This window comes from Papaver somniferum, chromosome 6 (assembly GCF_003573695.1).
Source record: "Papaver somniferum cultivar HN1 chromosome 6, ASM357369v1, whole genome shotgun sequence".
Lineage (NCBI taxonomy): Eukaryota > Viridiplantae > Streptophyta > Magnoliopsida > Ranunculales > Papaveraceae > Papaver > Papaver somniferum.
In genome coordinates, this window is record NC_039363.1 from 42,106,994 (window position 1) to 42,121,804 (window position 14,811).

Consider the following 14,811-nt stretch of genomic DNA (forward strand, 5'->3'; position numbering starts at 1 on the left):
CAGGAAGAACAGACTAATCATTTTAAGAGTTTGGCGGCGTCCCGCGAAGAGGCCGTTGGTGCAGCTTCTAAAGAAGTGAATCGTCTGTCTTCATTGTTATCCCAAGCCCAACAGCGGACGATAGTTATTAAGCACAAGGCTCGGTGTCAATTGGCTGAGGAGACAAACAAGATGCTGGAGAAGATTGAGCTTGGCCTTAAGACCGAGCATGGCCTTGTGAAAAGCTATCCACGTCGTCCAGTGCCTGCTTCCCTGCCTGGCTCTTCGGGACCCTCGTCTGGTGGGAGCGTCCCTTCAACTCTTCGGAACAATCCTGCTGATGTGGTGGCCTCTTCTAAGTAGAGACCGCAGCATCGTTATCCTTCCGTTGAGATTCCTTGTAAATTTTTGGTGAAAAGAGAATATTTTTGGTGTGTATTCCTTGTAAATTTTGGATGTGTATATTTACAATCCATGGCCTTGTCGCTTTTTGTAACCAACCTTTATGAAATGGATCATTTTTTTGATATACCTGCAATATCAGTTTGTTGTTTTATTTTAGTCATTGTGATGAAAGACTCTAAAAATAAAGAGGATTTGAAGTGTTTGGGTGCGATCCCGAAGGGAGGTACCTTCGTGATCGGCTTGAGACCTGTCACCCCGCTGGCGAACCCTTGGCCAGAGGATTCCCAGACGGTGGGGGCCGAGGCAACGTTCTAGGATATGGGGTTAAAAAATTTACATACACCCATTCCGTCGACCCGTTGCCTTAAGATTGGTTGGGTATCTCTTTCTGCTGGGTGCCTTCCCCCTGGTCTTACACTTATGGACACTGACGGGGGAGCCCTGAGAGATTGTAGATTAACTACTTTCCCCAATATTGTCGATAGGTTTAGATATATAGAAAGCTTGTTTGATTGATAGGTTGAGGCCTGCAATTCCTCGTCCAGAGATAGAAACATGTAGAGTGGTCACGCTCCCTTCTTCTTCTGGTACCCTTCACGCAGTTGCAAGGCTGCGTTGCCCCTATGGGAAGTATGGTTTGAGCCACTTAGCATTCCAAGGATGTCGGAGGACTTCGCCTTTCAGATTACGAAGGTAGTAGGAACCGCTTCCCGCAATATCGTGTATTATAAAAGGTCCTCCCCACGTAGGTGCTAACTTTCCCCATCTCTTCTCTCGTTGATACTGTGGGATTGTTCTCAACACATACTGCCCCTCTACAAAATTCCGAAGCTTTACCTTTTTGTTGTACTCCCTTGCAAGTCTTCGTTGGTAATTTTCCATCTTCTGCAATGCTGCTTCCCTTCTTTCTTCTAGGTCGTCCAATCTCTCTAACATCATGTCTGTTGTGAGATTTTTCTCCCACGCTTCGGTCTTTGTGGTTGGCATGAGTATCTCTGTAGGGATGACTGCTTCAGCTCCATAAGTGAGAAGAAACGGGGATTCCCCAGTGGCAGATCTTCGCGTTGTCCTGTATGCCCATAACACATTGTGTAACTGTTCACACCACCGCCCCTTATGTTCGTCTAATTGTTTTTTGAGGATAAGGGCGAGGGTCTTGTTGGTGGCTTCCGCTTGTCCGTTGCTTTGAGGGTATATAGGGGTGGATTTGTTCTTCCTTATTTTGAAAGCATCGAAGAGCATGTCTATGTTTTTCCCTTGTAATTGCTTACCATTATCGGATACGATTTCTGCTGGTATGCCGAACCTGCAGATGATGTTCTGGAATATGAAAGTAAACACATCCACGTCTCTGATCCTAGCTAAGGCTTTAGCTTCCACCCATTTACTGAAGTAGTCCGTGGCTACTATCAAAAATCGTCTTTTCCCTGATCCTTCGATGAAAGGCCCGACGATATCTATGCCCCATTTTGCGAATGGCCACGGGCTATCTACAGAATTTAACATTGTTGCTGGCGCGTGTATCTTTTTGGCGAAACGCTGACATTCTTCGCATCGTCGGGACATTCTTGCGGCATCCTGTATCATCGTGGGCCAGTAATATCCTTGCGTTTTGGCTTTGTCGGCTAGTGATCTCATACCGCTATGATTCCCTGCGTCCCCATAATGGATGTCATTTAGAATTCGGTGCCCCTCTTTTCGAGATAAGACAACGTAGTAACGGTCCGAGGAAGGATTTCTTGTACAGGACCCCATCCCGAAGATCATATCTTCCTGCTTTGGAGAGTATTTTCCTAGCCTGTTTATGGTCCGCGGGTAAACTTCCCTTTTCGAGAAACGCATGGATCACCGTTCTCCAATCATCTTCGTTGCTGAAGTCTTCGTCTTGATTTGCTCTTGACAGGATATCTTCTTCGTCGAAATCGTTATGGATGTCCTCTCCTACCTGGTCTTCGGTATTTTCTTCCACTGTATCTTGATTGGTAGCGAAGGAGAATTGAGGTGTAATCGAAGGCTCGTATACCCTTGTTATTTTAATAGCTTCGATGCTTTCGTCCTTCAGCATGGATGATATATATGCCAGGGCATCTGCGTGCCTGAGATCCCTTCTGCATAAGTGCCGGAACTTGATGTTCGGAATTTGTGACGCCAATGTTTGGACCAAGGCCATGTAAGCTGAGAGGGTGTCATCGTACACGTTGTACTCGAGCCCTATTTGCCGTATGACAAGCTGTGAATCACTTGTTAGTCTTACGTCGGCTACTCCCATCTCTATTATTATTCGGAGGGCATGTACGACTGCCTCGTATTCGACGATGTTGTTGGTATGCTCTTTGAATTCTAACCTGAGTGCCTGTACAATCCTTTCTCGGTTGGGGTGGTGATGACAATGCCTATTCCTGCTCCTTCCTTATTTTTGGAACCGTCGACGAAGACTTCCCATTGTCTTTGACTCGAGGGTTCGAGGATATCCATTGGATCCTTGCTTTCTTCCTCGGCTTCTGGTATTCCCTTAATCTCATCGTCGTTGTCCAGGGGAAGGTCTGCTAAGAAATCCGCCAAAACTTGGGATTTTCGAGAATGTTGAATTTCATGAATGATGTTGAATTGGTCCAGGTGGGTGTTCCACTTGGCTATTCTGCCCACTTTTCCCGCGCTTTTGAGGACTGCTTCCAGTGGTGCTTTGCATGGGACCCGGACGAAGTGAGTGAGTTAGGAAGTAGGTTCTCAGCTTTTGAGTAGCCCATACCAATGCTAGGATAAGCTGTTCGATCTTTGTGTAGTTCCTTTCCGCAGAATTGAGGGTCTTACTGACGTAATAGATAGGTTGTTCTATCTTCGTATTGGTTTTGACCAACACTGCGCTGACTGCGTCTTCGGTTGCTGCTATGTATAATGCCAAAACCTCATCAGGATCCGGCTTCTGCAGGATCGGAATCGAAGCTAGGTGTTCTTTGATTTTTTGGAAGGCTTCTTCGCATTCTGCGGTCCATTCAAACTTGCTCCCTTTTTTGAGAATATTGAAGAAATGTCTGCATTTGTCCGAAGATCGGGTAATAAATCTGCCCAAGGCTGCTATGGACCCATTGAGCTTCTGAACTTCTTTTAAATTCTTTGGGGATGGCATTTCTACTATGGCCTGAATCTTCACTGGGTCTACCTCGATGCCCCTTTTTGTTACCAAATACCCGAGGAATTTCCCTGAGGTGACACCGAAAGTACATTTCTCTGGATTTACTTTCATGCGGTGTTTCCTCATTGCTTCGAAGATGTCTCTCAGATCCTTGTGGTGATCTTTGCGCAGCTTGCTTTTGACGAGCATATCGTCAACGTATACTTCTAAGGTGATTCCAATCCATGGCCTGAAACTAGCATCGACCATTCTTTGGTATGTTTCCCCTGCGTTTCGAAGTCCGAAAGGCATTCTAGTGTAGCAATAAAGACCATGTGGTGTGTAGAACGCTGTGTGTGGCTGATCCTCTTCTGCCAGGGCCACTTGGTTGTAGCCAGAATGTCCATCCATGAATGAAAGTTCTTCATATCCTTCTACTGCTTCTACCAGCTGGTCTATGCTTGGCAATGGATAGCTATCCTTTGGACATGCTTTGTTGAGGTTAGTGAAATCGATGCATATCCTAACCCCCCCCCCCCCCATTTTTCTTAGGAACGACGACCATATTGGAGATCCACGTAGGGTACTTGACCTCCTTGATGAAACCTGCGTCTAGTAGTTTTCGAAGTTCTTTTTCCACTGCCTTATGATATTCCGGCGCGACTTTTCTTATTTTCTGTCTGAAAGGTGGCGTGCCTGGTTTGATGCGCAGCTCATGTTGGATTATTTTTGGGTCAATCCCAGGCATATCTCCTAATTTCCAGGCGAATACATCTGCGTATTCTTTAAGTAACTTGGTCAGGGAATCTTCTCTCTTTTCGTCCATTATGGTCCCTACTTTGATCATCTTCGGTTTTCCTCCGTTCCTATGTTGATTTCTTTTACGGGCTCTACTGGCGTGAAAACCGGCTTCGGATCCCCGAGGACTGGGGCGTTCTTTAATTGCTACTTGGTATGTTTCTGTCCAGCGTTGGCTGCTGAAGTACTTGTCTCTGTGTTCCGGACATTATCATCTTTGGTCAAATCCCTTCCTGTAGTTTCCTTGAGGAACTGGTCTATGGCCTTCTCTTTCGCAGCTTCTTTATTTTTAAGTCTTCGGGTTTTGTGTTGCTTTTCTTGTTCGTTGTTGATGCGATCCTGAGTGGCTTGGCACTCTCTTGCAGAGAACCGATCTCCCTTGATTTCCATTACTCCCTCAGGTGTAGGGAATCTGAGATATTGGTAGTACGTTGCCGCCACCCCCTTGAGTTTATGTAACCATTTTCGTCCAATGATGGCATTGTAGGGGGACGGGGCGTCCACTACGCTGAACCGTGTTTCTACTTTCATGGGTCCAGCGTCAACCTGCAACACGATGTCTCCCAAGGGCTTCGTGGGTACTCCATTAAATCCGTAGATGGTGTAATAAGAGGTCATTAGCTGTTCTTCATGGAGCTTCATTCGTTTGAATGCATCGTAGAATAGAACGTTCACTGAGCTCCCCCCGTCTATGAGGATCTTTTTAAGGTTACATCCAGCCACGGGTAGTGTGAGGACCAGGGGGTCGTTATGGTCTTCCATATCTTCGTCGATATATTCAGCATCGAAGATAATAGGTGAGTCCATCCACTCTTCATGTTCGTCCACCTTTATCCCATCGATCTTATACAATTCGCATCGGTCCTCGAACTGCTTTCATAACCTCTTTCCTATCTGTGCTGTAAGTGAGGGCCCTGCGGTCTCAGAACACGAGATGGTGTTGATTGTGCGGTTCCCTTCTGGAAGTTGGACTGGCTTGGTTCGTTTAGATATATCCTCAGCGACATCCTTTCGTATGTAATGTTTGAGCTTGCCCGCATCAATCAATTTATGGATCATTATTTTGAGGTTTTTACATTTTTCGGTCTGGTGCCCGTTGAAACAGTGGTATTCACAGTAAGCTTTGGATTTCTCGGTTCTTGGGGGTTGTTTTCCCTTAGACCATGGCCATTCCAGATTTTCCCTTCCTTTGACCTCTCGCAGGATCCGAGCATAGCTAGCATTGAGCTTTGTGAAAACTTGATCTTCGAACTTCCGATCGTCTTTTAGCCTTTCGTCCCTTCGTTCTTTCCTATCTTCGTGGGGTCGTTCCACCGAGCAATTCCTTTTGGTTCCAGTGGTTTGTTCTGCAGAATTTGTACGGTGAGTGTTCTCTGTGGGTACGCCCTCGGGTTTTCACGCTGGATTTCTTCAAGACGAGCGTGTTTTTCAATAATTATTCGAAGATCCCCCTCTGTCTTGGGCACGCTTCCATGAATCTCAACAAAGAGTGGACTCATTCGGTCTAATCCCCACTTGTAGCAGTTGATACTTACCACCGGTTCCACACTTCCTATGGCTTGGCAGACCTTGTGCCATCTGTTGGTGTATTCCCTCGTGGTTTCCTTATAGCCGATTGCCAGTGAAAAGAGCTTATCCATTCCAGTATTAACAGCCTTGTTGTACATGTAAGTTCTTAAGAACTTTTCTGTGAGTTAGTCGTAGGAGTGGATGGAGTTTGGCGGCAGATTATCAAACCAAGAAAATGTCGATCCCTTCAGACTCGATGGGAAGTATCTACAGAGTACTGCGTCGTTCTGGCTCCATCTAGCCAGTACACGGTTATAATACCGAATGTGTGCAGCGGGATCGCTGGATCCGTCATAGCATTCGAATGTCGGGACAGGGCATTTGAGTGGAATAGGGGTGTTGGCCAGGCGATGAGTTAAGGGTGTGGAGTTAGCCTCTCTCATGACTTCTTCAAACCTTCCTCCGCCTTGTCTACTTTTTAATTGCCTGATCTCTGCCATCATTTCATCACGCAGCTCTTCCATCGCGCGGTGGTGCCCTACGTTCCTCTGCTCGTGATAGCTTGACTCTCCATCGTTATAATCTGGGTCGGATGCGCTACTTCCTCTGTCCGCGTTTCCATTGGCTGCTACGATGACTCTTAGGTCTCGGTTTGGTTCGGGTGCCTTTGAATTTGCTTCATCGAGTTGTTGGATCGTCTTTGTGCTTAAGGCAATCCGTTCTTTTAAATCCTGGTTTTCTCTGGCCAACAAGGACACAGCATCCGCGTAAACCTTTTGGCTTTTCTTCAATTCTTCAAGTTCGGCCATCAATCGGTCTGATTGGTTCGACCCTTGATTGGGAGTCCCAGCTCGTGCTATTACGGCCACCGTGCCGCCTTCTTCTATGGTTTGTATTAAAGGCGGGGGAGGTTCAGCTTTGATTGTTGGAATTCCCAGATCGGGCGGAGTGCCCATCTGCGGTGTTAGAGCCACCTGCACAGTTTGATTCAGCTCATTGGTTGATGGCATTCCGAAGGTTGGCGGATGCGCGGGTTGGTACGTTCTGGATTCATCCACTCTTTATTTTGGTTGGTGAAATTGATTCGTAGCAAGAGTTTTCACGGCTTCCGTAGTCTTCGGGACTGCCGCTGTCGTATTATATTTTGTTGCCGCTGCTCTGAGGGCCGCGGCTGCAACGGAATTAGCATTCATAGGCGAAGTGATTTCCGCAGTGTCCTGTCTCTGACTGGTCATTTTGGCTTTGTCTCTTTTCTGCTTGCTCCGGGTGATGTCCGGGGTTGTCCTCGGTGCTTCCTTCGACGTGGCTCTGGATTTTCCTACTTCTTGCATCTTTCTGCACAAGGGAATTTCAAACAGCGGGAAACAGAAATGTCCGTGCGGATCGGGTTAGTTTGCGAAAATTCCTAATTCCACGACAGGGAGAAACTGCCCGAGGGCCACAAAGAACTCTTAGGGAAGCCCATTTGATTCAAGCATGAGTTGAAGTATATGGATTAAACTCTTATTAAAAGTGCGGATTCATTGAAAGTATGAGGAAACGCGAGAAAACCCCTTTTAAAACTGCACGTAAATCCTTTGAAAACTTACGAAAAACCCAACGGAAAGATAGGTCCGTACGAGATCTAGAAAAATGTAGATCCGTGGATCTAAGTAATAAATCTTTTAACCAGTAAACGACGATACTGTCGGTAGTACCGAAGACAACGGGTGCGTTTTTGAACATGGCAAAGTTAATAAAAGATAAATATTGTTAAAGATAATGAAGCAGAGCAATCTTACGCTAATTTAATTATGAAATCACAGGATAAGATAAATCTTTTACCGGGACGAAGTCCCTGTTTCTAGCGCCAAATTGTGAACACGTAAATCACGTAGGCATCTATATGTTCACAAACAATATTCAAACTCTAGGTGCCAACTCGTGCTGATAATACAATGGCATTGATTCCTTGGCTCAAAACCTTCGGGTTTATCATAGCCTCATCTAAGAATACTGCGAGTGGCGTTTACGCAAGGGGAGATAAAGAAAACGAAGCATAAAAGTAAAACTCATGAAGCGTTAGACAAAAATAAAGTGTTGAAGTGTAAATGAGACCGGGATTTACGTGGTTCAGCACTAAGGCCTACATCCACGGGGTTGTTGTTTCACTATGTACTTGATGATTACGAAGATAGTCGAGTGACTTTGTAGTTTACATAGGTCTGTCTATTGTAAAGGACTAACTTACACTTACAATCTTTTCTCTCTCTCCTTCTTCCCCAGTTTTTCCGATCCCTTCACCCTTGGTGGAGAGGGGGTATTTATAGGGTTAGAGTGTGGGACCCATCTCTGAAGGCCGTTGGAACCTTATCTTCTTGTGTTTTTTGTCCATCACGCAGGGGTCTTCGTTCGTAACTTCATCACGCAGAGTCATCCTCGTTCGTTCCACGGGTTGATCGACACGTATGCTGCTCAGAGTGTTTAATGCAGGTAGTTGAGGCGCCTGCTCGTGTCAGGCAAGTGTTTTCTGCCTCTGTCACGTCCATGTCAGTACATCTTCTCTCCATCGTTGATCTTAACTTCTTTTGGGGATGAGATAAAGTAACTCTTTGGGAGTTATTTGGTGCTCCGCAGTACAGCGTGTTACCGGAACATCCTTTAACTTCTGCCCTTAGATTTGTTCGGGCAAAGATCCAACGTCGGCGGGATGGGCATCTTGGCTGTGGGCACATATCATCATGCTTTGATGACTTTGTCCGCATGCTCTCCACGTATGTTCCTATATACACGTGTTTGATGATGAAATATGTGCACACAACTGGCACTCAAAATAAACTAAAAGTTTCGATGTGGTGCATGTTGCGATTTGAAGTTGAAGACCAAACAGTCTCCTATGTGTACATATTGTTCGCATATTTAATTGTTGAACCTAAATTACATATATTTTCTTTGTAGGGATCTTTAAAGAGTGGACGAGCAGACTTTTTCGTGGCATGGTGTGCATGATTAAAAGGCCACGTATACGTAGCCTCTTTTTCTTCAAATGGTCTTCTTATCAGCACCGCCTTAAAAACCATATTTCTAGGACATACATATTTCTTGCAATGGTGCTCAATTTAATTTTGTTACTCAAAAAATATATAATTTATCTTAGTCTGTCTGCATGTCGTTATTAATTCCTTCAACCATGGATGTGCAGATATATCCACTGGAATTGGGTTGCTGATACAACTATCAGGAAGTCAAATAATTCTTTGCCCTTACGCTACCAGCTTAATATCAACCAGACAGTACATGTTTCACTTATCAAACACAAGGTCAAATGGTTATATCATAGAATAGATAGTTACATTTTATGCTTTACAAAAAAAAAAGATAGTTAAATTTGGTGGAAGTATTTGGACATTCATAGAACCATAATGATGATTTTTGAATACTAACTTTTAAGAAGATTGTAAAATGTCCAAATGTTAACCGTGAAATTCCATTGAAGACATGCAATTGAGTTTTTTTTTAATTATTTTTTTTATCATCTTTACTCCAATAATGACTCAATTTAGTTTTGCCAATAATTCTCTTTGCGGCATGTGGATGACCATAAAAGTCTTTTAAAAATTAGTATAACATGTATTTATTCTATTCAAGTAAAGTGCATGTGGAATTTGGGTTGAGGCTATTCATGTAATTAAGGTCAACTGGAATGGAGGTTTGGGCAATTGTACACAGTATCTCATTGGTGTTTTTGTAGCCAAGAGGGACCAGGAATAGCACACATGGATTAACTATGCTAAACCAAAAATGCTTATGAGATGAAGAGTTTGACATCCTACGAAAAATTTGAAAATTACGATATATCACCTTTGTCGAAACTGCTAGCTACCATTTATAAGTACTTGCAAACTTCTGCAAATTAGAAATTTTCAGGAATATCAAGCAGTATCCAGCGCCTGCAAAGTTGCATTCTGATCGTGAGATGCCACGTAGGTAACCTACAAACTTGAGTCATATGGGTGCTTATTCTCTATGATTTTTTGTTTTATTTCTTACTTTTCTAGAAGTGTTTCCTCTGATTGATTTTGTTGTTGCGGATATTTTTTCTTGCTGTAGTGAACAATAGATTTGCCGAGACAAACAAACATCCTTCTCAGGTAAATGTCAATTGAATTCCATGATTTGAAGCGGAAATATTGAGAGCGATGGAAGGATGAAAAGTTTGAGGATATGAAAAAATGTGCATGAAGAAATTTTCATCTAATGTTACTCTTATTGGATATTTGGCGTCCTTGGCAGTGGTTTATTCCATTTATAGGAGGTCACGTCATGCTGATGGATTAGGTGTTGTTAAAGCATTGTTCGGTCGAACTCGCATGCGTTGCTATCTCAAGCATGTTTGTCAATGTTAGTGATCAAAACTACAAGTCTTGATTTCTAGTCTATTATACCTAAGTCTCGGACTAGGATAGAAAGTGTAGTTGAGCTCAAGGACTTCATGGCGATTCATCATACAAGTAGAAGAACTACTCAAGGAACCGGTGGAACTTCTCGACAAAAAGGTATGTGAAGACTTGAAATTATCTGTCACTCAAAAGTCTATCTACTCTATCTCCTACTCTTTGAGACAAGATGTCGTATGCTATATATATATGGACTTGGATTGTACACATTTGGTATTTCGAGCCAAGTATACCTCGCATATCTATATCTCGAAATATGTGTTGGTAAGCTTTTCGCTTTAACCAAGTTTATCTTTACCATGTGATGAAAATCATAATATGTTTCAATCATCTTGAAAATTGTTTTGACGAGAAATGGTGTAACAACTATATAACGTCCTCTAAGAATGTTTCAATGATTGAAATGAGAGTTTAGATTACATAACCAATGGTGGACATAAGCATTGTTGTGGAAACACATTTATGTATAAGTCCTATTCCTTGAACCAAAGTTTGCGAACTTTGTTGATCAAGAGAACCGGAAGAATGGCGTGAGCCAAGTCCGCGAACTCAGTCCGCGAACTGCCGAAGTTCTCAAACCCGAGAATTTCTGCTGGAGTTGACAAACTACTTGAGTGAAGCTAAGTCCGCGAACCGGCGAAGTTCTCAAACCCGAGAATTTCTGCTGGAGTTTGTAAACTCTGCCCGGTAACTTAAGTCCGCGAACCTAGTCTGCAAACTTGAGAAGGTTATATATCTGAAGATGATTTCTGAACCTAAACTTAAAAAGACTAAAGAATGCATTTCGCAAACCGTGGATATAAAAGTTCATGAACCGACTCAAGTGAATCAAATCATCTTTGCTTCAATTGTGTCTTGTGTAATACATGAGATTTCCTTACAATTGAACAACTCTCTAACTAGTTCATTTGAAGTCATTTGAACTATTTATGGTGAAGAAAAACATGGTTGATATGAAATTCTCTTATGGATAACCATTTGGTTAACTGTTGTTGAACCAACAAGTGCATACGTTTGGGTACGGTGAACAAACCTAGAAGCGTGCATTGTCAGGTGTGTATAACAAACTAAGTTTTCGATCTAACGGTTGATAAATCTTAGCTTGATTCTAAATCAGGTTTTCATCTAACGGTGGATATTAATTGATTTGTTACCAAAGTAACCTAATTGCAAACCCTGATTTGAAAGACTATATAAAGGATACATCTAGTATTGTGCAAAACTAATCCCCACACCTTACATGTGATACTAGTTTGCATACTATAGTCGGTTCTCCTTTAACCTTTGGTTTTCTTCTTATAAAACCAGGTTAACGACTTAAAGACTTCATTGGGATTGTGAAGCCAGACCGATACTACTTTTATCATAGTTGTGTGATCTGATCTTGCATCTTCTATCGTACGAGTACAATCAGATTGATTGGCTTGAGATTGATATCTCCGGTAGGCAAGATATAAAAAGTAATCACAAACATATTCGTCTCATTGTTTGTGATTCCGCAACATCTTGTTTTGCTACCATACGATTAAGATTGTTGTGAGGTGATTGATAACTCTAGGCTATTCTTCGGGAATATAAGACCGGATTATCAATTGGTTCTTGTTCACCTTGATTATTATCAAAAGACGGAACAAAACCTTTAGGGTTTATCTGTGGGATACAGATTCATCCTTTGATAGACTTGTCTGTAGGACACAGATTTGTTTATTGTCAAATCCTGCGATTTTGGGTCGTAGCAACTCTTAGTTGTGGGTGAGATCAGCTAAGGGAATCAAGTGCGCAGTATCCTGCTGGTATCAGAGACGTAAGGATTAAACTGTACCTTGGATCAATGGGAGACTGATTGGGGTTCAACTACAGTCCAGTCCGAAGTTAGCTTGGAGTAGGCTAGTGTTTGTAGCGGCTTAATACAGTGTGTGTTCAATCTGGACTAGGTCCCGGGGTTTTTCTGCATTTGTGGTTTCCTCGTTAACAAAATTTCTGGTGTCTGTGTTATTTCTATTTCCGCATTATATTTGTTTATATAATTGAAATAACAGGTTGTGCGTTGTAGATCATCAATTAGAATATCCGACCTTTGGTCGTTGATTTAAATTGATTGATCCTTGGATATTGGTCTTTGGTACCATCCAAGTTATTCCTTGTATTTGATTAAATACTCGTTGATTCTATTAGCTCGAGTAAATAAAATCAAGAGAGAGATATTAACTCCTTGAGATACTTTTATCTAGATTGAGTCTGAATGTCTAGTTGATTCTCTAGAAAGTATATCGGAGTTAGTCCATACAGATTTCTAAGCGAAATATTGGGTGGTGTTGTTAGACCACCGCTTTTTCAGGTGTGACTTCTATTTTATATGTTGATCGGTTTTTCTTTTGAACATGTTTGGTGTGATTAGGCGTAACTTATATTCGCTTTCAATACCAAAAAAACTTGGAATATGTTGGTTTTCTTATATGGGGCATTAGCAACACTACAAAGCTTGCAAATTTTTATTTAAAAATTATCATGTTTATATAATTAGATTTTTATAGTTAAGTTTGTAATGATGTTTTGGTTTGTAAAAGAAAGTAATTCGGGGGTAGCTTTATGTTTTAATTTTTTTGCGATTTTTGTGCCTCAGAGTATGCAAACAACTTATATTGGTGCGGGTTCATCAAGAATTATCCGTAGAGCTATTACCTCAGCTAAGGTAGCGAAAGATGCAGCAAATGAATGGATGTATAGTTTACTTGGTAAACTAATCTATAAGGATGCTCAAAACCATGAAAAGGTTAAGGTGGAAGTTAACATGAGATGGAAGTGTTATCGTCGATCTGAGATTATTTCTAAGGGAACTAATCTGTTTGTATTCATATTTGAGAGAAAGACAGCTTATGATAGTGTTATTGCCAGTGCTCCATGGTCGATGCTACGTTTTCTTTTGAGTCTTCAAAAATATGACTCAAATCTACCACTAGAAGATTATAAATTTATTAGTCAAGTATGGTGTGTTAAGCTTCGAAATCTTAAGCAGATAATCTTAAATGAAAGGCTCTTACAGGATATATGTTTGGATATTCGGAAAAAGTGATTCCTGAAGGGAGAAGAAGAATGACATGAGGACATGTCACCAATATTGTTTACATCGAAGTTAATTTGAATGAACATTTAAGAAGAGGTGGCTGGCGGGAAACTCCTAATGGCGACAAAGTCTGGGTAATTTGCCACTTCGAAATGTAACCATATGAAATCTGTACCTAATGTTGGGTGGTGGATCATATTGAAGAGAAATGTAAACGATTAGCGTAAGAACACATGGTTGAAGCAATGACTGAGACAGAACTTGCTGAATATAGTCAGACAGAAGAGGGCAAACAATTCCTGGGTCCTATATCCTAGACATGGGTGCAGCTAGTATTGTGAATTATATATCGGGGTCGTCTTCAGGTATGTCTAATATACACACAAAAACAGATTTCAATGGTGATGGAGATTCAAGGAAGAACAATAGAGTTAGAGATGAAGAAAACCCTCTGTCTGAAATCACACATCAATCAAATAGTACCACTCATATCAACCCAGTTTACCAGAGTGATGAAACTATAAGTGACAATGTTGCATCTGATGAAAATAGATCTATGATGGATCTATATATGGAATACCAGCACAATGATGAAGGGACGAGAGCAAATGATAACGTAGCTTTTCAGAATGGAGGTTTGGTTGCACACAATCATCAGAGGGGAGCTATCAAATATCGGGTTCATTTTTTAACCCTAATTTTTTTTTCCCCAATTTCAGTTTTAGGTATTTTACTTTATATCTGAATTTAATCTTATTCTCATTCAGAATTTTTCTATTGTTGTTTGATTTGGGTCCTATTATAGGTGTTTCTTCTTGCATTATAAAGCATCTGATCTTGCTCTGTGATAGACTAGTGTTTGATTTAATTTCGAATACGAAGTTTATTTTCTCGAATGTGCAAGGCTTTGGAAACAAAGACACTAGAAATCATCTAAAAGAGTTAGTGCACACTAATGATCCTGATATCATTTTTTTATCTGAAACCAAGACTTGTTTTAAAAAAATGTCATCTTATATGAAACCTCTGAAGCACCCAAACTTTTTTGTAGTTGACTCAATTGGCTTATCTGGTGGTCTTTGTCTTCTTTGGAAAAATGGTCTAAGTTTAGAGATTATTAGCTCCAATTTGAATGTGATAAACTATTCTTTTCAGTTTGATGGTAGAACTAAAGTTGTTTTTTCTTGTATGTATGGTGCCTTAGCAAATGGTAATAGAGTTGCTCAGTGGGACTTTATCATGCAATTTAGGTGTCTATTATAGCTCATTTGTACATATTTTTAGTGCTCGATATCGTACTTATTTGGTTATTTTATTTATTTGTAGGTGTTTTTGGAAGAATAAGGCTTTGTGGCGAAATTGGATAAAAATGCGGCATTTGGACCTCCGTTAATAACTACCAGAAGTACCCCAGAAATACCCCGGAGGAACCCTGAAAAAGTGCAGAAAACATCCCAGAAGAATTGCTAAAGGCACCCCTAATTTGGATAAGGGGCACCCCATTTCAG